This window comes from Arachis ipaensis, chromosome B8, assembly GCF_059453495.1.
Source record: "Arachis ipaensis isolate K30076 ecotype BB chromosome B8, ASM5945349v1, whole genome shotgun sequence".
NCBI lineage: Eukaryota > Viridiplantae > Streptophyta > Magnoliopsida > Fabales > Fabaceae > Arachis > Arachis ipaensis.
Window position 1 is genome coordinate 105,216,103 of NC_142443.1, and position 25,655 is coordinate 105,241,757.

General features: G+C 37.1%; 1 non-coding gene across 1 annotated transcript; it reads left to right on the plus strand.

The window, feature by feature from the left end:
* Window positions 1–581: 581 nt before the first annotated feature.
* On the plus strand, window positions 582–689 carry LOC148549111 (small nucleolar RNA R71). The gene has a single exon (XR_015897827.1). It is a non-coding gene; the product is annotated as a small nucleolar RNA R71 (small nucleolar RNA).
* The last annotated feature ends 24,966 nt before the right edge of the window (window positions 690–25,655 follow it).

Here is a 25,655-nt window from a genome sequence, read left to right on the forward strand (position 1 = left end):
GTTTTATTCATGAAACTCAAAGTGGCCTTAGATAGATCAGAGACTATATTTGCTAAGCTAGATGGATTCTGCTCAGAATTCTCTGTCTGTTGCTGAGTGGATGATGGAAAAGACTTGCTATTGCTAAACCTGTTTCTTCCACCATTGTTAAAGCCTTGTTGAGGCTTTTGTTGATCCTTCCATGAGAAATTTGGATGATTTCTCCATGAGGAATTATAGGTGTTTCCATAAGGTTCACCCATGTAATTCACCTCTGCTATTGCAGGGTTCTCAGGATCATAAGCTTCTTCTTTAGAAGATGCCTCTTGAGTACTGTTGGATGCAGCTTGCATTCTATTCAGACTCTGAGAAATCATATTGACTTGCTGAGCCAATATTTTGTTCCTTTGAGGCGTCTCATTACTTATAGGATTCCTCTCAAAAGTGTACATGAACTGGTTATTAGCAACCATGTCAATGAGTTCTTGAGCTTCTGCAGGCGTTTTCTTTAGGTGAATGGATCCACCTGCAGAAGTGTCCAATGACATCTTAGCTAATTCAGACAGACCATCATAGAATATATCCAGGATGGTCCATTCTGAAAGCATGTCAGAAGGACACTTTTTGGTCAGTTGCTTATATCTCTCCCAAGCTTCATAGAGGGATTCACCTTCTTTCTGTCTGAAGGTTTGAACATCCACTCTAAGTTTGCTAAGCTTTTGAGGGGGAAAGAACTTGGCTAAGAATACTGTGACCAGCTTATCCCAAGAGTTCAGGCTATCTTTAGGTTGAGAGTCTAACCATATTCTAGCTCTGTCTCTTACAGCAAACGGGAAAAGCATGAGCCTGTAGACCTCGGAATCAACCCCATTGGTCTTAACAGTATCACAGATCTGCAAGAATTCAGTTAAGAACTGAAAAGGATCTTCAGATGGAAGTCCATGAAACTTGCAGTTTTGTTGCATCAGAGAAACTAGTTGAGGTTTAAGCTCAAAATTGTTTGCTCTAAGGGTAGGGATTGAGATGCTTCTTCCATGTAAATTGGAATTTGGTGCAGTAAAGTCACCAAGCATCTTCCTTGCATTGTTATTATTTTCGGCCATGTCTCCTTCCTTTTCAAAATTTTCTGTCAGATTTTCTCCAGAGAGCTGTGCTTTAGCTTCCCTTAGCTTCCTCTTCAGAGTCCTTTCAGGTTTAGGATCGGCTTCAACAAGAATGTTCTTATCCTTGTTCCTGCTCATATGAAAAAGAAGAGAACACAAAAGAAAATATGGAATCCTCTATGTCACAGTATAGAGATTCCTTATGCAAGTATAAGAAGAGAAGAATATAAGAAGGAGAAGAAGAAAAACTCGAACTCAGATAGGGAAATGGAGTTCGAATTTTTGGGTGAAAGAGAAGTGTTAGTAGATGAATAAATAAATAGAAGGAGATGAGAGAGAGAGAATTTCGAAAATTAATTAAAATAAAAATAAAATTCAAAGTTAAATTTCGAAAATTGAAAATTGAAAATAAATTAAATTAAAATTAAAACAATTAATTAATTAAAAAAGAATTTTGAAAAAGAGGGAGGTGATTTTCAAAAATTAGAGAGAGAGAGTTAGTTAGGTAGTTTTGAAAAAGATAAGAATCAAACAAAAAGTTAAGTGGTTAATTGAAAAAAATTTGAAAATCAAATTTGAAAAGATAAGAAGTTAGAAAAGATTTTGAAATTAAATTTTGAAAAAGATGTGATTGAAATTCATTTTGAAAAAGATTTGTAAAAGAAATTTAAAAAGATTTGATTTTAAAAATTAAAGTTGATTACTTGACTAACAAGAAACAAAAAGATTTGATTTTAAAATTTAAAGATTGAACCTTGCTTATCAGGCAAGTAACAAACTTAATATTTTTGAATCAATCACATTAATTGTTAGCAAAATTTTCGAAAATATGAAATAAAGATAAGAAAAAGATTTTTTTGAAAATCAATTTGAAATTTTCGAAAATATGAAAGAAAAAATGAAAAAGATTTAATTTTTGAAAAAGATTTGAAAAATATAGAATTTTTAAATTGAAAATTTGATTTGACTCATAAGAAACAATTAAATTTTAAAAACTTTTTTACTAAATCAAACCAAATTTTTGAAAATTTATGAGAGAAAAAGGGAAAGATATTTTTTTGATTTTTGAATTTTTAATGATGAGAGAGAAAAACATGAAAAATGACACATAACATAAAAATTATGAATCAAAACACACAATGCATGTTCAAGATGAACACCAAGAACACTAATGTCATGATGATCACCAAGAACTTATTTTTGAAAATTTTTAAGAAAAGACAAACATGCAAGACACCAAACTTAGAAATTTTCAATGCTTAGACACTAACAAATTGAAAATGCATATGAAAAACAAGAAAAGACACAAATCAATAAAATGTGAAGATCAAACAAGAGAATTCATCAAGAACAACTTGAAGATCATAAAGAATGCAATGCATGAATTTTTGAAAAATGCAAGAAACATAGAAACATGCAATTGACACCAAACTTCAAAATTGACTCTAGACTCAAACAAGAAACATCAAATTTTTTGTTTTTATGATTTTACTAAATTTTTTTGGTATTTTTCGAAAATTAATTGGAAGAAAAAAAATAAGGATTTCAAAATTTTTAATAGGAATTCCAGGAATCTTGCAATGTTAGTCTAAAGCTCCGGTCCAGGAATTAGACATGACTCACTAGCCAGCCAAGCTTTCAGTGAAGGCTCCGGTCCAAAACACTAGACATGGCCAATGGCCAGCCAAGCTTCAGTAGGACATTACATGCATTGAAGTGATTAGTTGAACCCTCAGTCCAAAAGAATTTAGACATGGCTTTATAGCCAGCCAGGCTTCAATACATCTCATGAAACTCTAGAATTCATTCTTAAAAATTCTGAAGAAAAATGTATTTTTTTTGAAAATTTTTATTTTTATATAATTTTTTTCGAAAATAAGAATAATAAAAACTAAAAGCTTAAAATTAAAATAAAATTACCTAATCTGAGCAACAAGATGAATCGTCAGTTGTCCAAACTCGAACAATCCCCGGCAACGGCGCCAAAAACTTGGTGCACAGAAATCATGACGGTTCATCTTCTTTGGTAACGGCGCTAAAAACTCAATACGCACGTTCATAATATTAGCTCTTTGTCACAACTTCGCACAACTAACCAGCAAGTGCACTGGGTCGTCCAAGTAATAAAACTTACGTGAGTAAGGGTCGATCCCACGGAGATTGTCGGCTTGAAGCAAGCTATGGTCACCTTGTAAATCTCAGTCAGGCGAATTCAAATGGTTATAGAGAATTTATAATTAAAACATAATTAAAATATAAAATAGGATAGAGATACTTATGTAAATCATTGGTGAGAGTTTCAGATAAGCGTGTAGAGATGCCTTCGTTCCTTCTGAACCTCTGCTTTCCTGCTGTCTTCATCCAATCATTCCTACTCCCTTCCATGGCAAGCTGTATGTTAGGCATCACCGTTGTCAATGGCTACATCCCATCCTCTCTGTGAAAATGGTCCAATGCGCTGTCACTGCATGGCTAATCATCTGGAGGTTCTCGATCATACTGGAATAGGATTCACCCTCCTTTTGCGTCTGTCACTACGCCCAGCACTCGCGAATTTGAAGCTCGTCACAACCATCCCTTCCCAGATCCTACTCGAAATACCACAGACAAGGTTTAGACTTTCCGGATCTCAAGAATGGCCGTCCATGGGTTCTAACTTATACCACGAAGACTCTGATTAAGGAATCCAAGAGATACTCATTCAAGCGAAGGTAGAACGGAAGTGGTTGTCAGGCACACGTTCATGGTTGGGAATGATGATAATTGTCACGCTCATTACATTCATATTGAAGTGCGAATGAATATCTTAGAATAGGAATAAGCTTGAGTTGAATAGAAAATAGTAGTAATTGCATTAATTCATGAGGAACAGAAGAGCTCCACACCTTAATCTATGGTATGTAGAAACTCTACCGTTGAAAATACATAAGAACAAGGTTCAGGCATGGCCGAGAGGCCAGCCTCCAAAACGTGATCAAAGGATCAAAAGATAATCCAAAGATGAACTAAAAATCATAAGATGTCTAATACAATAGTGAGAGGTCCTATTTATATCAGACTAGTTACTAGGTTTACAGAAATAAGTAAATGATGCAGAAATCCACTTCTGGGACCCACTTTGGTGTGTGCTTGGGCTGAGCTTGAAGCTTTCACGTGGAGAGGTCTTCCTTGGAGTTAAACGCCAGTTTATAATGTGTTTCTGGCATTTAACTCTTCTTTGCAACCTGTTTCTGGCGTTTGACTCTAGAATTGGGCAGAGAGCTGGCGTTCAATGCCAGTTTGTGTCATCTAAACTCGGGAAAAGTATGGACTATTAAATATTACTGGAAAGCCCTGGATGTCTACTTTCCAACGCAATTGAGAGTGCACCATTTGGAGTTTTGTAGCTCTAGCAAATCCATTTCGAGTGCAGGGAGGTCAGAATCCAACAGCATCTGCAGTCCTTTATTAGCCTCTGAATCTGATTTTTGCTCAAGTCCCTCAATTTCAACCAGAGAATACCTGAAATCACAGAAAAATACACAAACTCATAGTAAAGTCCAGAAATGTGATTTTTAATTAAAAACTAATAAAAATATAATAAAAACTAACTAAAACATACGAAAAACATACTAAAAACAATGCCAAAAAACGTATAAATTATCCGCTCATCACTATGTTATTGACAAGGAACAAGAGAAAAGGGATCATCTTCGTGAATTCATACTTCACAAGAAGCTAGCTACAGGTGGGGGTAGTGGAGACCCTTGAAGTCGAAGGTGTGGTTGAAGAATTAGTGAAGGAAGACATCAAGGAGGAGTCTTATTTTGTCTTAGAGCAAGAGGAGGCCCAAAAAGTGGAGGTAGGAGAGACCCTTGCAAATGAAGGAGTAGTTGAAGGGAGTTATCATGGAAAGGAAATCATCAAGGAGGAGTACGATTTTTTACTAAAACAACTAGACAAAGCAGCAATTATTGAAGAGGAAGAAGAGGTTGCAGACTTAGGAGATGCTGAACCCCCATGGGAAAGTCCAGTCATAGAGTCTCCTTCCAAGATGTTTGATGTTGATGTTGAGGAAGGTGTACAACCTCCAAGGCATATCCTGGTTGAAGACTCTGAAGAGGTTGATCAAGAGATGGAGATTAAAGAAGAAGAAGCACAACCCCATGCCCTTGGTAAGTCATGAAGAAGAGTTTGAATTGGAAGAAAGCTACCAAGAGGAAGAGGTTGAAACTGATGAAGCTTGCGAAGAGGTGGAAGTTGAAAAGGGAGAGCACAAGGGAATGGAGCTTGAAACCACCTTGCCAAAGTTGTTGGAGACCTCTCCCCAAAGCCATTACCATCCAATACAACATTCAAGTGGGTAAAATTCTTATCCTTGACCTTTACTTTCCCACTTGAATATGGTTTACTTGAGACAGATGGTCAGCTTAGAGCTCATTGTGGCTTTAAGAGTAAGAGAGAGATGGTTAGTGGTTGGCAACACAATCCTAGGTTCGTTGTGATTGGGAGCTCAAGGTCTAAATGCAAGGGTTGGTATAGAGCTCAAATGAATAGGTCTAGGAAGCTGTTTGGATGCGTTAGTGAGAATTCAGATTGCTTACCACCTAGATGGAATCATCATGTTCCACTTGAAAACGGGTGCAAAAACAAGATTTGGGATCCAGGCATACATGAGGATCGACTTTGGGAGCTCAAAGCTTGTGAAGAACTCCATCAAAGCTTGGGGAATGTATCTGGAATTGATAGAAAATGTTGGAAGTCCAAGCATTGGTGGAAGTTTCAAGATGAGTTCAAGCACAAGCCACCATGACACGGAGCTCACCAAATGTCCAACTTAAGCACAATAACTAAAAGTGCTAGGTGAGAGACAACCCACCATGGTATAATCGTTCTTTTTAATTCTTAATCTTATTTTATTTTATTTTTACTAGTGTTCATTCATAATTTCTGCATATTCACCTGCATTCTGCATTTTACATTCTACATACACATAAAAAAAGGGGGGCAAACCACGCGTGCGCGTAGGCCACGCGTGGGCGACGATAGCAATCTCGCCCCCTATCCAACGAACAGAAAGTTGTGATGGAATCGTGTGGCTGGTGTGCTCTGCGCACAATTCGACCCACGCGTACACGTCTATGACGCGTGCGCGTCATCTGCCACAAGTGAAATCCACGCGTACGGTTCAAGCACGCGCATGCGTGGATAGGGAAATCAGCATAAATAGCACATTGGACAGAAAGTTGTGCTGCCCCCACGCTGGAACTGTGCTAGAGGCACAAGGTCATCCACGCGTACGCATCCCTGACACATGCACGTCCTTTTGCTTCCAAGACCACCCACGCGTACGCGTCACATGGCGAATACAGTTCTCATGCGCACGCGTGCTTTGTGCGCGCACGTCGCGTCCCGACTTTTCATTCCCTTCTCCTTTCTTCCTTCATTCTTCTTATTGCATTTAATTACTTTTCTTTCTTCAAAAATTTTTCTCTTTCATGCTTAGTTATTTATGGTTTCTTTTTCATTCTTTTCTTTTTCTTCATGCATTTTTATGTTGGTGTTGGAGCTTTAATTTATTTGGATCTTATATTATTATACTTGAGCTTGTGGATATCATCAAGAGTGATTTGACAATTAATATTAATTTTTGGATTGCATGCATGTTGGAATTCTTAATTTTCCTAGCATATTTTACATGCATACCAAGTGTTTATGAAAAACCCGTATAGCATTATGGATTCTTACTTATTTTATCCTTCCACTCTAATGCCTGTTTTTCACAAAACCCTTCCAATATTTTATTAATTAAATATAATTGTCAATACACACGTTATTGTTAGTTTGTTACGAGTGATAATACATTTTGGCTTTTAATGCTTGATCTATGCTACTCATGCCTTTGCCAGCATGCCAATAAATATCTTGCATTTAATTGCCTCAATTTATCATGCTATATTTTCATTGATGTCCCAATTACATGGAGTTGCGACCATGTATTAACGACATTCTTCTTTACCATGGCATGATTATCACTCGTACTGCCCTCTTCCTTGCTCTATCCCTTTGAATTCATGCCCCTTTTTCTTCTCCCTTTTCAAGATGGCCACCAGGAAAGGTACAGAGAGAGCCTCTAACAATCCACCGGTGAGGAGTGGAAAGAAAAGTACAAGCACCTTCAACAAATCAGCTACTCCTTCAGATACTTCAGAGGTTGGACCGGCCAGACCGGCAGGAAAAATAAATGGAGCGCCGTAACAAGCGCCAATTTACATACCTCAAGGAGCTGATTGTTGGCAACCACCCACCTGAGGAAGACCCAGACACTCTGGACTCCACCTTACCTACCAGCACCGGGAGCCATGAACGCCCCGACAGTGGAGATGCTGTTACCAGCCCCCCTTTTGTCCTGACTGATGGCACCGAGGACGGTGCCAAGCTTTAAGTGTGGGGAGGTCGGTCAGTACTTGAATTTCAGAGGTAAGCTCTATCTCTTAACACCAACATTTTAGTTTTTCTTTTGTCTTATAGGACAGATTGCATAGTAATAAATGTTTGCATGTATGTTCTACTTGGTTGAAAAATAATAAGTTTCTTTTTAAGACGCTATTTTTGAAAAATATCACTAATTTAAATCAAAACTTTTTTGTTAAACTTGTTTGAAGATTGTAAATTAGAACATGAATTATAGCTAAAAAAGAACACACATCCTGTGAAATTTTGAGCTTAGTTACATGGTTACATTATTTAACCATAATATTTTTCCTTGTGTGTTTTCTTCTCTATGATTGCAATCTATGCTTTGCTCTATTCTATATGTCCATTCTTTAGTGTATTTACATGCTTGCATATGATTGATGCCATTAATTGTTATTAGCTCACTTATCCCAAATAGCTTACCCTTTCAATTACCTTTGTTTACCACTTTGAGCCTTTTAACCCCCATTTGTTCTGTATTTTACCACATCACTAGCTTTAAGCAGAAAAAAAAATTAATTATCCCATTGAATTTTTGGTTAGCTTAAGATAGAGATTGTGTATCAATTAAGTGCGGGAAACTGTGGGAACTTGGGTTGATGAAAGTATACAGTGTTTCATTGACAAAATATTGGGAATTTGGGTACCTACTCATGTGAAACCAGAAAAATTAAAAATCCGTGTGCATTGATAAGTTATATTTACTTTTTCATATATAAAAAAACCCAAAAATATTCAATTAAATAAATAAATAAGAGGACAAAATTACTCCAATGTTAAGCTAATGAAAAAAAATCAATGCATATGTGATACAAATTAAAAGAAAAGTTGATGCATGAGTATGAGATGAAAAAGTGGGAACTCTGGGTAGTTAGGCATAATTTTAAAGTTATATAGAGTATATGTGTGCTTAGGTGAGAGCTTAGGTTAATCAAAGATTCAGTTTATAGCTCACTTGGCCATACATATATCCTCACCCTTACCTTAGCCCCATTACAACCTTGAAAAGACCTCATGATGTTTGCATTGGTGCATTAAATATTTGTTGATTGGTTAGATGAAGAATAAAGTTTTAGAAAGCATGATTAGAGAAGACTAGAGTGGACTACCCTATACACTTGAGAGGTTGGAGTGCATATACACTACCAGTGAGGGTTCAATGCTTAATTCTATGTTCCCTGCTTTCAAGAGCTACATTCTTACAAGTTTACCTGTCTTTTATTGTATGATTTGAATTAGTGGAATTTGATCTATATTTGTCTTGGAGAATTTGTTTATTTTTAACCAAGTAGATAGAAACATCTTAGCATATAGTTGGATTCATATACATAGGTTGCACTGCATTGCATGAGTCTTACTTTTTCCTACTCATTTATTTTATCTCCTTGAGCTTAGCATGAGGACATGCGAATGTTTAAGTGTGGGGAGTGATGAGAGGAATTTTGTGTGTTTAGAATTCACAAATGAATTCTCGTTGCAATATAGTTTCTAAACCAACATCAATCCTTTCATACAAAAATTTGTTTGTCACAAGTAACAAACCCATAAATTTATAAACCGAAGTATTGAACCTCGGGTCGTTCTCCCTAGAAATTGCAATAAAGTGTCTTGTTATTGGTTATGAATTATGTTTTGGGGTTTTTGAGATAATGGACAAGAAATGTAAATGCAATGATAATAAACTAACAACTAGAAAAGTCTTGGCAAGGTTTGGTGGTCAAGGATCTCTATCCTAATCACTAACCACAACATGAGAATTGGCAAGGACCGACCCCACTAAGTTAACCCCTAACTAATAGTAGAGGAAAGTCAAGTGAGCTATGTCAACCCAAGTCCATAAGTCCTAGTTCTCCACCAAATCAATTAGTGAGATCTAGCGTTAATGGCTCCCAATCGTCAATTACTTGGACATTAGCAACTCAAGAATTCCTAAGTTACCTTCCCAAGCCAAGAGCATAAAATTCTACCCTAAAATCCTTCCAAGCATTTCATCAAACACTTGGAAGGCATAAAAGAAAAGCATATTAAATTGCAAGAACTAAAGGAATCTACAGCTACAAAAGTAAGAGATTAACAATAGAAAGGCAAAATAATAGAAAAGTAAACTCATAACTAAAAGAAGCATTTTAACAAACACATAGAAGGCAATAAAAGTAAACAACATGAATTGTAAGAATTAAAGAGAGATCTAACTAGAATAGCAATAGATCAACAATAGAAAAGGAAGACAATTATGAAACAACAAAGAACTTACCAATTTCATTGAAGAAGAAATGTAGATCCACAAAGAAAAGTTCATAAACTACAACTAACAATACAAAGAAATTACAAGGGAAGAAGAATTCTACAACTACAAGAGAACAATTAAGGAAAGAAAAGGAAAATTAGAAGAGAGAAGAAGAACTAGATCTAGATCTAAAACCTAATCCTAATTCTAGAGAGAAGTGAGAGCTTCTCTCTCTAGAAACTAACTCTAAACTAATCCTAATGTGAATAATGGTGTGAATGATGTGTTCCCCTTCAATCCTTGGTCTTTTAAAGCTTTTTCTGCCAAAAACTCTGCTCCAAGTGGGGCCAGAAACCCTCCAAAATCGCCAGGCACAAGTTCTTCTTTAAAAATCACGTGCGGCCTTCGACGCATAGGCGCACAGCACGCGTAGGCGTCCCTGGAATATTTCGCAATCCGCGCGTATGCGCATAGTGCGCGTGCGCGCCCATGGGCTTTTTCCAAATCTTTGGCTTTTCATGATTTTTCCACTTTGTATGCTTTCCTTTCCATTCGTTTGATCCATTCCTAACCTTTTCAATCTGAAATCACTTAAAAAATACGTCAAGGCATCTAGTGGAATCAAAGGTTAGTCAAAATTAAACAATTAAGGAACTAGAAAGCACGTTTTCACATTTAAGTACAAATTAGGAGACAATCATGAAACCATGTTATTTCATTGAATAAATGTGGGTAAAAGGTTATAAAATCCCCTAAATCGAGCACAAGATAAACCCTACAAATAGGGTTTATCAACCTCCCCACACTTAAACCAAGCATGTCTTCATGCTTAAAACAAGAGAAAGCAAAGGGTATCAACATTTATTCAATATAAACTAACTAAATACAATCTACCTATATGCAACTATCTACATGAATGCAATTGTTTGGTCAAAATAAATCAATTCTCAAGATACATATATGCACAAGGGCTAAAGGACTAGCAAGTCTAATCCACAATTGAATTGAGCTATTAAATATTTTTAGAAACTTGCATGAAGAGATGATTATAGGTTGAAACATGTAATTGAGCATCAAACCCTCACCGGATGTGTTTGCACTCTATTCGCTCAAGTGTTTAGGGTTGATTCACTCAACTCTCCCCTAATCATACTTTCCAAGATTTGGTTTTCTTCTAACAATCGACATTTATTTCGTGCATGCATACAAGTATCATGAGGTCTTTTCATTGGTTGTAATGGGGCTAGGGTTATGGTAGGATGCATATTTGGTTAAGTGGACTTGAAATTTGAATCTTTGATAAGCTTAGACTTCCCGCCTAACCTATGACATCCTATACAATTCAAAACTAACCTAACTACCCATTTTTTTTTCACTTTTTCACATACTCATGCATTCTCTTCTTGATTACAACTCATATGCATTGCCTTTATTGAGCTTCCCTTTGCTTTGGGGCATTTTGTCCCCTTTTTATTTCTTTCTTTTTATTTGTTTCTTTCTTTTTCTATATTTTTTTCTTTTCCATGCTCTTCTTTTTGTTTCTTTTTCTTTTGTTTTTCTCATTCATTTTTTTCTTTCTTTCAAACTATATACAAGAACATCAATGCATAAGGTCTATACATTTTTTAATACATAAGCATGTACCCAATTCCCAATCATTTCAATAAAAATACAAAACTACCCTTTTATTCACCCAATGTCCCAAGTTTTCCCACACTTGAATGATACACAATCTAGCCTAAGCTAATCAAAGATCCAAATTAAGGACTTTTATTGTTTTTCGCTTCAAGGCTTGTAATGTGCTAAATTAAAGAACAAATGGGTTAATCGTAGGCTCAAATTGGCTAACAATGGAAGGTAAAAGGTAGGCTATTTGGGTAAGTGAGCTAATTGAAATGATGGCCTCAATCATATAAGTACATGAATACACAAAATAATGGACATAAAGAATCAAACAAATCAAATATCACAATCATAGAGGGAGAATAATGCACACAAGAAGAAAAATAAGTGGTTATAAAATGTAACCACACAATTAGGTTCAAAACTCACTAGCTTGTGTTCTTAGCTCAAAAATCCATGTTCCACAATATATATAATTCAAGCAAGTTCTATGAAAAATTTTTACTTAAATCAATTGATGCCCTATAGATAAATTTCTTGAAAAATCGTATTATTTTGACTAAGCTTATTGTGTATATATATGCGAAATAAGAAAATGCAAGTAAAAATCCAAAAAACCTAAAATGAAATGAAAAAGTGTTGGGATTAGAAATTTGTCACCCAAAATAGCCGATTGGTCGGATGACCTCCCCACACTTAAAAGTTTGCACCGTCCTCGGTGCACTCAAAGATGAGCAAGGGGGTACGGTGACTCTCCGGATTGCTACATTCAGCTGGTAGATCAACCGGTTGCTTCGCGTTCTTTCTTCCGCTTCCATTTTTGCTTGTGGTGCATCATTCATAAAAAATAAAAATATAACACCATAAGATGAGAGAATACAAAAGCAAGGAAACATAATTGTTGGAATGAGGTAAATCACTAGGAATGAGTGAGTGAATTAGTGTGACATTAAGAAATATTAGGTATGTGAATTCTAAATTGTGCGGTTTAGAACACACATTAGCATAAAAGCTATGTCACTAAAGAAGCATGCACTTTACTCATTCTAGTATGCTTGAGATGCTTTAAGTAAGCTTGTAAGGTAAAACAAGCATTAAAGAAGCATGAGAGCATTCAAGCTAAAAGCGTATGGATGCATATGATAATGGAATACAATGCATTGAAGTAAATGCACACCATCCAATGTCAAGAGATTGGCTAATCAAAGAATAGGGTTCAAATCACATGGTGGCCAAATCATGCAATTCAAGAAGAGTTACAAGCTCGAAGGCAATTCTCATCACTTGGTATTCTTAAAAAGTAAGCATGAAAGACTCAAAACCAAGTAGCAAAATATAACCTCAACAATAGAATCCAACAAAGATTATAAACATAATGATGTTAAGATAACATCCCTTTTGAATACTCAGCAGCAATTAATGGTAAACAAGAATAACAATCCAACACTTACAATGAAAAAGAGAAAATGAAATGAAAACTAACTAAAACTAACTAATCGACTAACTAACTAACTAATTAGTTAACTAAAATAAATGGTTATCAATGGTGTTTAGGAGTGTTGGATGAGGGGTAAAAGAAGGGAAGAAGAAAGGAGAAGAAAAGAAATGGAAAGAGGAGAAGAAAAGAAATGTAGTGAAGGAAGGACATCCGCGCGTACGCGCGCATGGCACGTGCGCACGGATGGTGGTGCAATGGATGCGACGCGTACGCGCACATGGCGCGTCCGCGTCAATGGCTTATTTCGAGAGTGGCTCGTACACGTCATATACGCGTACGCGCGAGTTGGTTTGTGCCTCAGGCATAGTGCTAACACAGCGTAGGCACAACTCTCGGGTTTTTGGCTTGGGGGGTAGAATTTCTCAATCCACGTGTACGCGTGCATAGCGCGTGCGCGTGGATAGGCAAAAATGCTTGATGCACGCATATGCGCCCAGTGCGCGTACGCGTGGATGGTGCTCTATTTTTTTTTTCAAAATATTTTTTCTATGTTTTGCACCAATCCAAGCATTCCAAACCTCCAAACAGCTACCAAAACACCATAAAACCTTATTTAACATACTAAACTACCAATTAAACTCAACAAACTTAACAAAACATGAAATTAAGCTAATTCTATTAGTACGTACAAAAGAGAAGAAAATGAAAAGAATTTACCATGGTGGGGTGTCTCCCACCTAGCACTTTTGTTTATTGTCCTTAAGTTGGACTTATGGGGAGCTCCTCTCAAGGTGGCTTGTGCTTGAAGATATCTTTGAACATCCACCAATGCTTGAATCTCCAATAAGCTCTATTCTTCAAAAATAGTAACTCCAAGCCTTGATGGAGTTCTTCACAAACCATGGGCTCCCAAAGTTGATCCTCATGTATGTCGGGATCCCATATCTTGTTTCTACACCCGTCTTTGAGTTGATTATCATTATTCCATTTGGGTGGCATAATCTTGGAATTCTCATTTACACAACCAAACAACATCCTAGACCCAAGCAATCTAGTTCTACACCAACCGTTGCAATTAAGCTTTGAACATGTAACCATCATGAACCTAGAAGAATGTTTCCAACCACTAACCATCTCCTTTTTACTCTTAAAGCCACAAATATGTCTAAGTTAACCATCCGTCTTAAGCAAACCATATTCAAGGGGAATAATAAAGCTCAAGTATAAGGAATTTACCCACTTGAATAAAAGAATGGATGGTGGTGGCTTGGGGAGAGGTATTTCCAATGTCCTTGCAAGCTCTACTCCCTTATATTCTTCCTTGATTGCCTCCACCTCTTCACAAACTTCTTCACTTTCAATCCTTTGTTCATCATTTTCATCCCACTCTTCTCCATCACTTAAATCATAAATGGGAGGAAGAGAAAAATCTACTTCCACATGGCTTTCTATCTCATTGGGAGAAGGTTCGTCAAATTCAAAGGATTTACCACCAAGAAGGTTGGATGCTTGATCTTCATCACCAAGGGAACTCACTTCTTGCTCCACTCCTTCCAAGTCTTCATATGGAATATGCCTTGGAGGTTGTGCACATTCCTCCTCAACATCAAATTCACTCTTCTTGGAGAGGTTCTCTTCAACTCTAGGTTCCCAACGAGGTTCCGCATCTCCTAAGTCTTCAACCACTTCTTTCTCTTCTTCAATGATCATAGGCTCCTCCAATTGCTGTAATACAAAATAACATCCCTCATTCTCCACCGGAGTTTTCAATCTCTCCTTCATGCTATGCTTTTCAATTGATTCTCCACATGTGATCATGGGAGTGCTTTGAGTGCTCAAATATTGGGAGACTAAAATTCTTACTACCTTGGTCAAGGTAGCCACAAATTCTATTGTCTCCCTTTGCATTTCTCCTTGCCCTTGAAGTATAAGGCTAAAGGTTTCATCCTTTGAGGATTGGAGTGGATAAGAGAGTTCATTGTTTTGGAGAGAGGGTTCATGATAAGAAGGTGGTTCTTCTAGGTAAGGATCTGGTGGTGTATATTGAGATGGTTCTTGGGAGTAGTAATCTTGGAATGGTGGTTCGATGTATGGCTCATATGGTTCAAGAGGTGGTTGGTATGGTGGATATGGGTCAAGGTCATGTGGAGGTGCTTGGTAAAAAAAGGCTTGTGAGTATGATTGAGGTTCATGTTGAGGATATGGTTCATAGGCATATGGTGGTGGTTCTTGAAAGTCACAAGGTTGCTCACCATAGCCATTGGATTGATATGCATCAAAAAATGGCTCTTCTTCATAGTACATTGGTGGAGGTTGTTGCCATGAAGATTGATCATATGCACATGGCTCTTTCCACCTTTGATTGTCCCATCCTTGATACACATCCTCATTGTAGCCCTCATTTCCTACAACATAGTTAGAACCAAACTCATAGCCAAAGTGAGAATTCATGATAGCAAGAGAAAAGGAAAATAGAATCAAATAAGAAACAAAGAAAACCAAATCCTAAAACTAGCAAGAGCTAACAAAAGCAAACATATTCACACTATTCACATATATACAATAACCAATAACACAACACCATTACAACTCCCCGGTAACGGCGCCATTTTGATGAGAGGACTTTTGTGTGTTTAGAATTCACAAATGAATTCTCATTGCAATATAGTTTCTAAACCAACATCAATCTTTTCATACAAAAATTTGTTTGTCACAAGTAACAAACCCCTAAATTTATAAACCGAAGTATTGAACCTCGGGTCGTTCTCCCTAGAAATTGCAATAAAGTGTCTTGTTATTGGTTATGAATTATGTTTTTGGGGTTTTTGAGATAATGGACAAGAAATGTAAATGCAATAATAATAAACTAACAACTAGAAAAGTCTTGGCAAGGTTTGGTGGTCAAGGATCTCTATCCTAATCACTAACCACAACATGAGAATTGGCAAGGACCGACCCCACTAAGTTAACCCTTAACTAATAGTAGAGGAAAGTCAAGTGAGCTATGTCAACCTAAGTCCATAAGTCCTAGTTCTCCACCAAATCAATTAGTGAGATCTAGCGTTAATGGCTCCCAATCGTCAATTACTTGGACATTAGCAACTCAAGAATTCCTAAGTTACCTTCCCAAGCCAAGAGCATAAAATTCTACCCTAAAATTCTTCCAAGCATTTCATCAAACACTTGGAAGGCATAAAAGAAAAGCATATTAAATTGCAAGAATTAAAGGAATCTACAACTACAAAAGTAAGAGATTAACAATAGAAAGGCAAAACAATAGAAAAGTAAACTCATAACTAAAAGAAGCATTTTAACAAACACATAGAAGGCAATAAAAGTAAACAACATGAATTGTAAGAATTAAAGAGAGATCTAACTAGAATAGCAATAGATCAACAGTAGGAAAGGAAGACAATTATGAAACAACAAAGAACTTACCAATTGCATTGAAGAAGAAATGTAGATCTACAAAGAAAAGTTCATAAACTACAATTAACAATACAAAGAAATTACAAGGGAAGAAGAATTCTATAACTACAAGAGAACAATTAAGGAAAGAAAAGGAAAATTAGAAGAGAAAAGAAGAACTAGATCTAGATCTAAAACCTAATCCTAATTCTAGAGAGAAGTTAGAGCTTCTCTCTCTAGAAACTAACTCTAAACTAATCCTAATATGAATAATGGTGTGAATGATGTATTCCCCTTCAATCCTTGGTCTTTTAAAGCTTTTCCCACCAAAAACTCTGCTCCAAGTGGGGCCAGAAACCCTCCAAAATCACCAGGCACGAGTTCTTCTTTAAAAATTACGTGCGGCCTTTGGCGCGTAGGCGCACAGTGCGCGTACGCGTCCCTGGAGTATTTTGCAATCCGAATGTATGCGCATAGTGCGCGTGCGAGCCCATGGGCTTTTTCCAAATCTTTGGATTTTCATGATTTCTCCACTTTGTATGCTTTCCTTTCTATTCTTTTGATCCATTCCTAGCCTTTTCAACCTGAAATCACTTAACAAACACATCAAGGCATCTAGTGGAATCAAAGGTGAGTCAAAATTAAACAATTAAGGAACTAGAAAGCACGTTTTCACATTTAAGCACAAATTAGGAGGCAATCATGAAACCATGCTATTTCACTGAATAAATGTGGGTAAAAGGTTATAAAATCCCCTAAATCGAGCGCAAGATAAACCCTACAAATAGGGTTTATCAGGGAGTTTGATAAACCACTATTTTATGATTTATCTTGTGCTGATTTGAGTGGTTTTTATCAAGTCTTTGCACACTTATTCATATTATTTTCATAATTTTACAATTCCTTCCTAGTTTTGTTCTATAATTAAAAACTTGCTTCTTAAGCCTTTAATTTGTGTATATTAATTCCCCTTTATACCATTCGATGCCGTGATCCATATGTTAAGTGTTTTCAGGCTCTATAGGGCAGGAATGGCTTAGAGGATAGAAAGGAAGCTTGCAAAAATGGAAGAAACACAAGAAATAAAGGAGACAACTAACGAGCATCGACGCGCACGCATGGCTCATGCGTGCGCGTACCTGACGCGTACGCGTGGATTGGATTTTGCACGGCGATGCGTGCGCATGCCTGACGTGTACGCGTGACACGCGAAGATGACCAACGACGCGTACGCGTGATATGCGCGACCTACAAAAAACACAAAAAATGCTGGGGGTGATTTCTGGGCTCCTTTTGACCCAGTTTTCGGCCCAGAAACGCAGATTAAAGCCAGGGGAAAGGCAGAGACTCAGGACATTGATACACTTCTCATTATTCAAAATTTTAGGTTTTAGATGTAGTTTCTAGAGAGAGAGGCTCTCCCCTCTCTCTAGGTTTTAGGGTTTGGATTCCTTCGTCTTTCCAATTCCAGGTTCAATGTTCCTTTGAATTATTAATGCAAAAGAGTACTTTTTCATTTAATTTTATTGTTTATTTAATTGCTTCCAATTTTATTTCAATTATCATGTCTCTTTTCTATTCCTTTTTCATAACAACGAAGATGGTATTCATGTTAATAGAGTAGACTCCCAACTTGACTTGGGAGTTGATTAACAGGAGACCCTTGAGTTGGAATACTCAAGAATTAATTGGTAATTAGAAGTTGCTGGCTAGCTCTCTAGTTTCTAATGCTAATCCTTCCTAAGGGAGAGGATTAGGACTTGTGAATAGAAGTTGGCTCCCTACTTAACTTCAACTAAGTAGAAACAACAACCTATTACTATTAATCTTGGAAAATCCAACAAGGATAGAACTTCCAATTAATCTTCTCCCAGTCAAGGCTTTTTATTTTAATTATACAAATTCTCTTGTTAATTTTCATTGCTTTAATTTACAATAATTTATTTGCCCATTGCCCAAACTCAAAATTTCCCAGAAAACTCATAACCAATAATAAACATACCTCCCTGCAATTCCTTGAGAGACGACCCGAGGTTTAAATACTTCAGTTTAATTTTATTGGATTTGCTTTAGTGACAAACAAGTTTTTGTACGAAAGGATTCTTTGTTGGTTTAGAAATTATACTTGCAACGAGAATTTATCTGTAAAATTCTTTACCAATAGAAAAACCTTTCGTCAAAAAAAAGGGGGCAAACCACGCATGCGTGCAGGCCACGCGTGGACGTCAATAGCAATCTCGCTCTCCCATCCAACGAATAGAAAGTTGTGATGGAATCGTACGGCTGGTGTGCTCTGCGCACAATTCGACCCAAGCATACGCGTCTATGACGCGTGCGCGTCATCTGCCACAAGGGAAATCCATGCGTACGCGTCAAGCACGCGCACGCGTGGATAGGAAAATCGGCGTAAATAGCATGTTGGAAAAAAAGTTGTGCTGCACCCACGCTGGAGCTGTGCTAGAGGCACAAGGCCATCCACGCGTATGCGTTCCTGACGCGTGCGCGTCCTTTTACTTCCAAGACCACCCACGCGTACGCGTGTGTGACGCGTACGCATCACATGGCGAATACAGTTCTCACGCGCACGCGTCCCTTGCGCGCGCGCGTCGCATCCCGACTTTTCATTCCCTTCTCCTTTCTTCCTTCATTCTTCTTATTGCATTTAATTACAATTCTTTCTTCAAAAATTTTTCTCTTTCATTCTTAGTTATTTATGGTTTCTTTTTCATTCTTTTCTTTTTCTTCATGTATTTTTATGTTGGTGTTGGAGCTTTATTTGGGTCTTATATTATTATACTTGAGCTTGTGGATATCATCAAGAGTGATTTGATAATTAATATTAATTTTTGGATTGCATGTATGTTGGAATTCTTAATTTCCCTAGCATATTTTACATGCATACCAAGTGTTTGTGAAGAACCCGTCTAGCATTATGAATTCTTACTTATTCTATCCTTCTACTCTAATGCCTGTTTTTCACAAAACCCTTCCAATATTTTATTAATTAAATATAATTGTCAATACAAACGTTATTGTTAGTTTGTTACGAGTGATAATACATTTTGGCTTTTAATGCTTGATCTACGCTACTCATGCCTTTGCCAGCATGCCAATAAACATCTTGCATTTAATTGACTCAATTTATCATGCTATATTTCCATTGATATCCCAATTACATAGAGTTGCGACCATGTGTTAACGGCATTCTTTTTTACCTTGGCATGATTATCACTCGTACTGCCCTCTTCCTTGCACTATCCCTTTGAATTCATGCCCCTTTCTCTTCTCCCTTTTTAGGATGGCCACCAGGAAGTGTACAGAGAGAGCCTCTAACAAGCCACCGGTGAGGAGAGGAAAGAAAAGTACAAGCACCTTCAACAAATCAGCTGCTCCTTCAGATACTTCAGAGGTTGGACTGGCCAGACCGGCAGGCAAAACAAATGGAGCGCCGTAACAAGCACCAATTTACATACCTCAAGGAGCTGATTGTTGGCAACCACCCACCTGAGGAAGACCTAGACACTCCGGACTCCACCTTACCTACCAGCACCAGGAGCCATGACCGCCCCGACAGTGGAGATGCTGTTACCAGCCCCCCTTGTCCTGACTGATGGCACCGAGGACGGTGCCAAGCTTTAATTGTGGGGAGGTCGGTCAGTACCTGACTTCCGGAGGTAATTGTTTTCTCTTAACACCAACATTTTAGCTTTTCTTTTGTAGATAGGATAGATTGCATAATAATAAGTGTTTGCACGTATGTTCTACTTGTTTGAAAAATAATAAGTTTCCTTTTAAGACCCTATTTTTGAAAAATTTCATTAATTTGAATTAAAAATTTTTTGTTAAATTTGTTTGAAGACTGTAAATTGGATCATGAATTATAGCTAAGAACACACAACCTGCGAGAATTTGAGCTTAATTATATGGTTATATTATTTAACCATAATATTTTATTCTTGTGTGTTTTCTTCTCTATGATTGCAATCTTTGCTTTGTTCCATTCTATATGTCCATTGTTCAATGTATTTATATGCATGCATATGATTGAGGCCACCATTTGTTATTAACTCACTTATCCCAAATAGCCTACCCCTTCAATTACCTTTGTTAGCCACTTTGAGCCTTTTAAACCCCATTTGTTCTATATTTTACCACATCACTAGCCTTAAGCGGAAAAATGAGTAATCACCCCAATTGAATCTTTGGTTAGCTTAAGATAGAGATTGTGTATCAACTAAGTGTGGGGAAACTGTGGGAACCTGGGTTAATAGGGAATGTGTTATGTTTTTACTTTATTTAAATATTAGGAATTTGGGTGCATACTCATATGAGACCAGAAAAATTAAAAATCCATGTGCATTGATAAGTTATGTTTGCTGTTATGATTCAAAAAAAAAAACTAAAAATATTCAATTAATTAAGTAAATAAGTGAATAAGGAGACAAAATTACCCCAATGTTAAATTTAATAAAAGATCAATGCATATGTGATAGAATTAAAGAAAAGTTGATACATAAGTATGTGAAAAATACAAAAGTGAGAATTTTGGGTAGCTAGGTATGATTTTAGAATTATATAGAGTGTGTGTGTTAGGAAAGAGCTTAGGTTAGTCAAAGATTCATATTATAGCTCACTTGGCCTTACATGTATCCTCACCTTTACCTTAGCCCCATTACAACCCTAAAAAGACCTCATGATGTTTGCATTGGTATACTAAATATTTGTTGATTGGTTAGATGAAGAATAAAGTTTAGAAAGCATGACTAGAGAAGAGTAGAGCAATCAACCCTAGACACTTGAGAGTTAGAGTGATATACACTACCAGTGAGGGTTCAATGCTTGATTCTATGTTCCCTGCTTTCATGAGCTATCTTCTTACAAGTTTACTTGTCTTTACTGTATCATTTGAATTAGTGGAATCTGAACTATGTTTGTCTTGGAGAACTCGTTTACTTTTATCCAAGTAGACATAATCATCTCAGCATATAGTTGCATTCATATATAAGTTGCATTGCATTGCATTTCATGAGTCTTACTTTCCCTTATTCATTCTCTTTGTCTCCTTGAGCTTAGCATGAAGACATGCTAATGTTTAAGTGTGGGGAGTTTGATAAACCACTATTTGCATGATTTTACAATTCCTTCCTAATTATGCTCTATGATTGAAAACTTGCTTCCTAAGCCTTTAAATTGTGTATTCTTAATGTCCTTTCATACCATTCGATGCCGTGATCCGTGTGTTCAGTGTTTTCAGGCTTTACAAGGCAGGAATGGCTTAGAGGATGGAAAGGAAGCTTGCAAAAATGGAAGGAGCACAAGAAATAAAGGAGACAACCAGCGAGAAGCGACGCGCACGCATGGCTCACGCGTGCGCGCGAATTGGAGTTCTGCACAGCGACGCGTGCGCGTACCTGACGCGTACGCGTGGAAGCGAGTTTGCACAGCGACGCGTACGCGCGCCTGATGCGTACGCATGACACGCGAAAGTGACCAGTGATGCGTGCGCGTGACATGTGCGATCTGCAAAAAATGCAGAAAACGCTGTGGGCGATTTCTGGGCTCATTTTGACCCAGTTTTCGGCCCAGAAACGCAGATTAAAGCCAGAGGACAGGCAGAGACTCAACACATTGAAGACACATTCCATAATTCATAATTTTAGGTTTAGATGTAGTTTCTAGAGAGAGAGGCTCTCTCCTCTCTCTTAGGTTTTTGGATTTAGGATTTCTTTTCTCAATTCCAAATTCAATGTTCCTTTAATTTGGTTTCTCTTCTACTCTTATTCGCTTTAGTATTATAGTTTATTTATTTCTCTTGTTGATTTATTTATTTTTCCCAATTTGGATTATGAATTCTCATGTTTAATGTGATTTTCTATTTAATGCAATTTGAGGTATTTCAGATTTATGATTTTAATTTAGCTTTTTGCATTCCTAGCTTGGGTTGAGTAATTGGAGACGCTTGAGTTATCAAACTTCTTTGTTGATTGATAACTAGAATTTGCTGGTTGATTTGAATTCCGCTAACTCTAGTCATTCCATAGGAGTTGACTAGGACCTGAGGAAAACAAATTGATTTATCCACTTAACATACCTTCACAGTTAGAGGTTGACCAAGTGGGAGCAATAGACAATTCTCATCACAATTGATAAGGATAAATAAGATAGGACGTCCAGTTCTTATACCTTGCAAGGGTTTTCATGATCATTAGTTTCTTTCTTGTCATTTACATTCCTTGTTCAAATCTTTCAAAAACCCAAAAAGATACTTTTCTAATAACCAATAATAAACACACCTCCCTGTAATTCCTTGAGAGACGACCCGAGATTTAAATACTTCGGTTATAATTTTTGTTGGGTTTGATTTAGTGACAAACAAGTTTTTGTACGAAAGGATTCTTTGTTGGTTTAGAAACTATACTTACAATGGAAATTTATTGTGAAATACTTTACCGACAGAAAATCCATTCATCACTCACCCCTAGAAATTAGGCGAAAAAATTAAATAAAATAAATCAAAATATTTTTTTAATTTAAAAAAAATAAGTTAAATGAAATTAAAGCAAAAATGCCTAATCTAAGAAATCAAACAACCAGTAGTTGTCAATCACAGTCAATCCCCGGCAATGACGCCAAAAAGTTGGTACGAAATTTAAAGTCCACAAACTTATCGGCAAGTGCACCGGGTCATACCAAGTAATACCTCAGTGAGTGAGGGTCGATCCCACGAGGATTAATGGACTAAGCAATAATGTTTGAATGATTTACTTAGTTAGACAAGCAGAAAAAAGTGTTTGGGTCTCAATTACTCAGAAACCAAGCAGTAAATTGGTATGAATAATATGGGAGAAAACAGTTAAGGTTTCAGAGATATTCTTTTCCAGATTAACTTTTCTTATCATCTATTTTAATCATGCAAGATTCAATTCATGGCAAACTATATGTGATTAAAACCTAATTCTTTAGACCTCTTTAGTCTCCTCTAACCTTCATCAACCGCCAATTTCTTGGTCACTTGATTCCAATTAGAGGGTTAAGTTCAATTCTAGTTTATATGCCACAGAAATCCTAATTATCCAAATATAAGAGGATTATATGTCACATATCCTGTTAAGTCCAGATAATTAGAAATTTAGGAGAAATTATTTTCAAGCTGTTGTTCAAGCAAAGGGATTTTTCAAGTTTTACAAGAATTCAATTAGAATAAGGGTCATACTTTCGTTCCACCCAGATTCATAAGATAAAGAACAAAAACAATTCTTGAAATTGAAATCAATACATGAATTAAAATAGAACATTAATAGTATTAATCCATAGAATAAACAGAGCTCTTAACCGTAACAGTGGAGGTTTAGTTGCTCATGGTTCAGAGAAAAAACAAGGATTCTAAAAAACTGTAAAGTACATAATGAGGTAATAGAGAAGAGTTCTCCCCGAAGGGCTGATTCTTTTCCCTTTTATATCTAATCCTAATTAATGTAAAATATATTTTCTAAAACTAAATAATTTTTTTCTATTTATAAATAAAATAAAAGTTTAATAAAAAATAACTAATGATCTTCGTTGCATAGCTTGATTGAGATGGATGGGGGACCATGGCAATTACTAAGGCTGGCGCCTAACTTCACAATTGTGAAGTTAGGCATGAAGAGGGCAGCAAGCAATTGGGCATGTTGAGTATGCTTGACCTGGCGCCTAACTTGATTGATTGTGGCACCTAACTTGAGCATGGATGAATTGCTTTGAGTGCGGAAGTTGTGTCTGGCGCCTAACTTGACATTCCTGGCGCCTAACTTTGGTGGTTTGGCCTTCCTGGTGCCTAACTTCGAAATCATGGTGCCTAACTTGGAAAATTCCAAGTTAGGCACCACCTTGGCCGAACAGAATAAAGAATAAGGGCATACTATTATATATCGTTGAAAATATATAGAAGTTAGCTTTCCAATGCCACTAAAATCACGTCAATTGGATCTCGGTAGCTCGAGTTATTTATGTTAGAGTGCAGGGAGGTCAGGGTTGACAGCATCATTCGCTTTCTTCTCTTTTTCTATAGAAACTCCATCAAATCCATCCTAATGTCACCTGAAATAAATAGAATATCCCACGACTAAAAGTAGCATCCATAGTAGCTAAAAGATAATTAATTCTTAATTAAACTCAATAATTTGAATGCAAATACATTAGGAAAAGATAGGACAGATGCTCACGCATCAACTGCTGGTGGTGACTCATCTTCTGATAGCCAAGGTACCCCAGCCCGGTGAGCGAGCTGCTTGACCAAACATGGAAATGGAAGGTTGCCCCTGATATGGGCCCGCCACATGAATCGTCTGATGAGTCGGAGAAGGTACAGCCCCTTCCCCTCATGGACGCACCAGATCAGGACAAGCATATCAACCGGAATCTCTGTGAAGTGAGTGCTAGGCATGACATAATAGGACAGGATCTACTGCCACACCTTAGCCTCCTTCATCAGATAATCAAACTTCATCCCCTTGGGATTCACTTTAGAGGAGCCCTTCTCCCAAGGCGCATTAGGCTGGGCAACCACACTATGTAGTGCATCATAATCAAAGGTCATGTTGTGCAATTCCTCCTCAGCCCTGTGAAAAGCATCCTTATCACTGATTTTAGGCTGACAGTGGAGGATCTCCTCAATATCCACCTCTGTGACCATGACCTGCCTGTCTCTGAGGTGAACTGAGTCAAGGGCCGCTCTGAAGAAATTGCAATAAAACTCTGAGACCCATGACTCATTCACTCTCACTAGCTCTCTGTCTAGGAAGGCCCAGCCCCTCTCCTCAATCCGGTGCTCAGTATACTGCCTCAAATCGGAGGGGATAACTAGCTTCTTCTCCAGAATGAGCTTTCACTCCTCAAAGTGCGAAAATCAAAGCTCACAATATAGATTGGTAAACTTCTCTGAGTTGGTAGGAGGCATGGCTTGATCCGCCTTCTCCTTCTCAGAGAGACGCTTCTTAGATAGACCGGAGGTCACCCACTCAGTAGATGATTGAGACATCTTCCTTTTGCTAAAGGTGGCCTTGGCTTTCCTTTTACCTCTGTCGAACATCCTGAAAAATAGAAATTACAGGATACAGAATATTAAGCAAAGCAGAGGAATGGGAAGCAAGTATATAAACAACAGATAGAAAACAGGAAACAGAAGGGTATTGAAGTACATTCATGAAGTGAGCCAAAGAAATAAATTCTTGGAATACAAGAAAAATAGAATTTAGACATCAAACAGAAACACAATCCAAGAATTCATGTAATGATAGTAAAGATGCTTGTTTGTTAAGAAACGACAATTATCATGGCCAAAAGAATATAAAAGAGTTAGTTTGAAAAACTAAAAACAGAAGTTAGAAAGCCAATTAAGTCAAAAGTTAGAAAAGTGGGTTAAAAATCAGTGGCATGATAA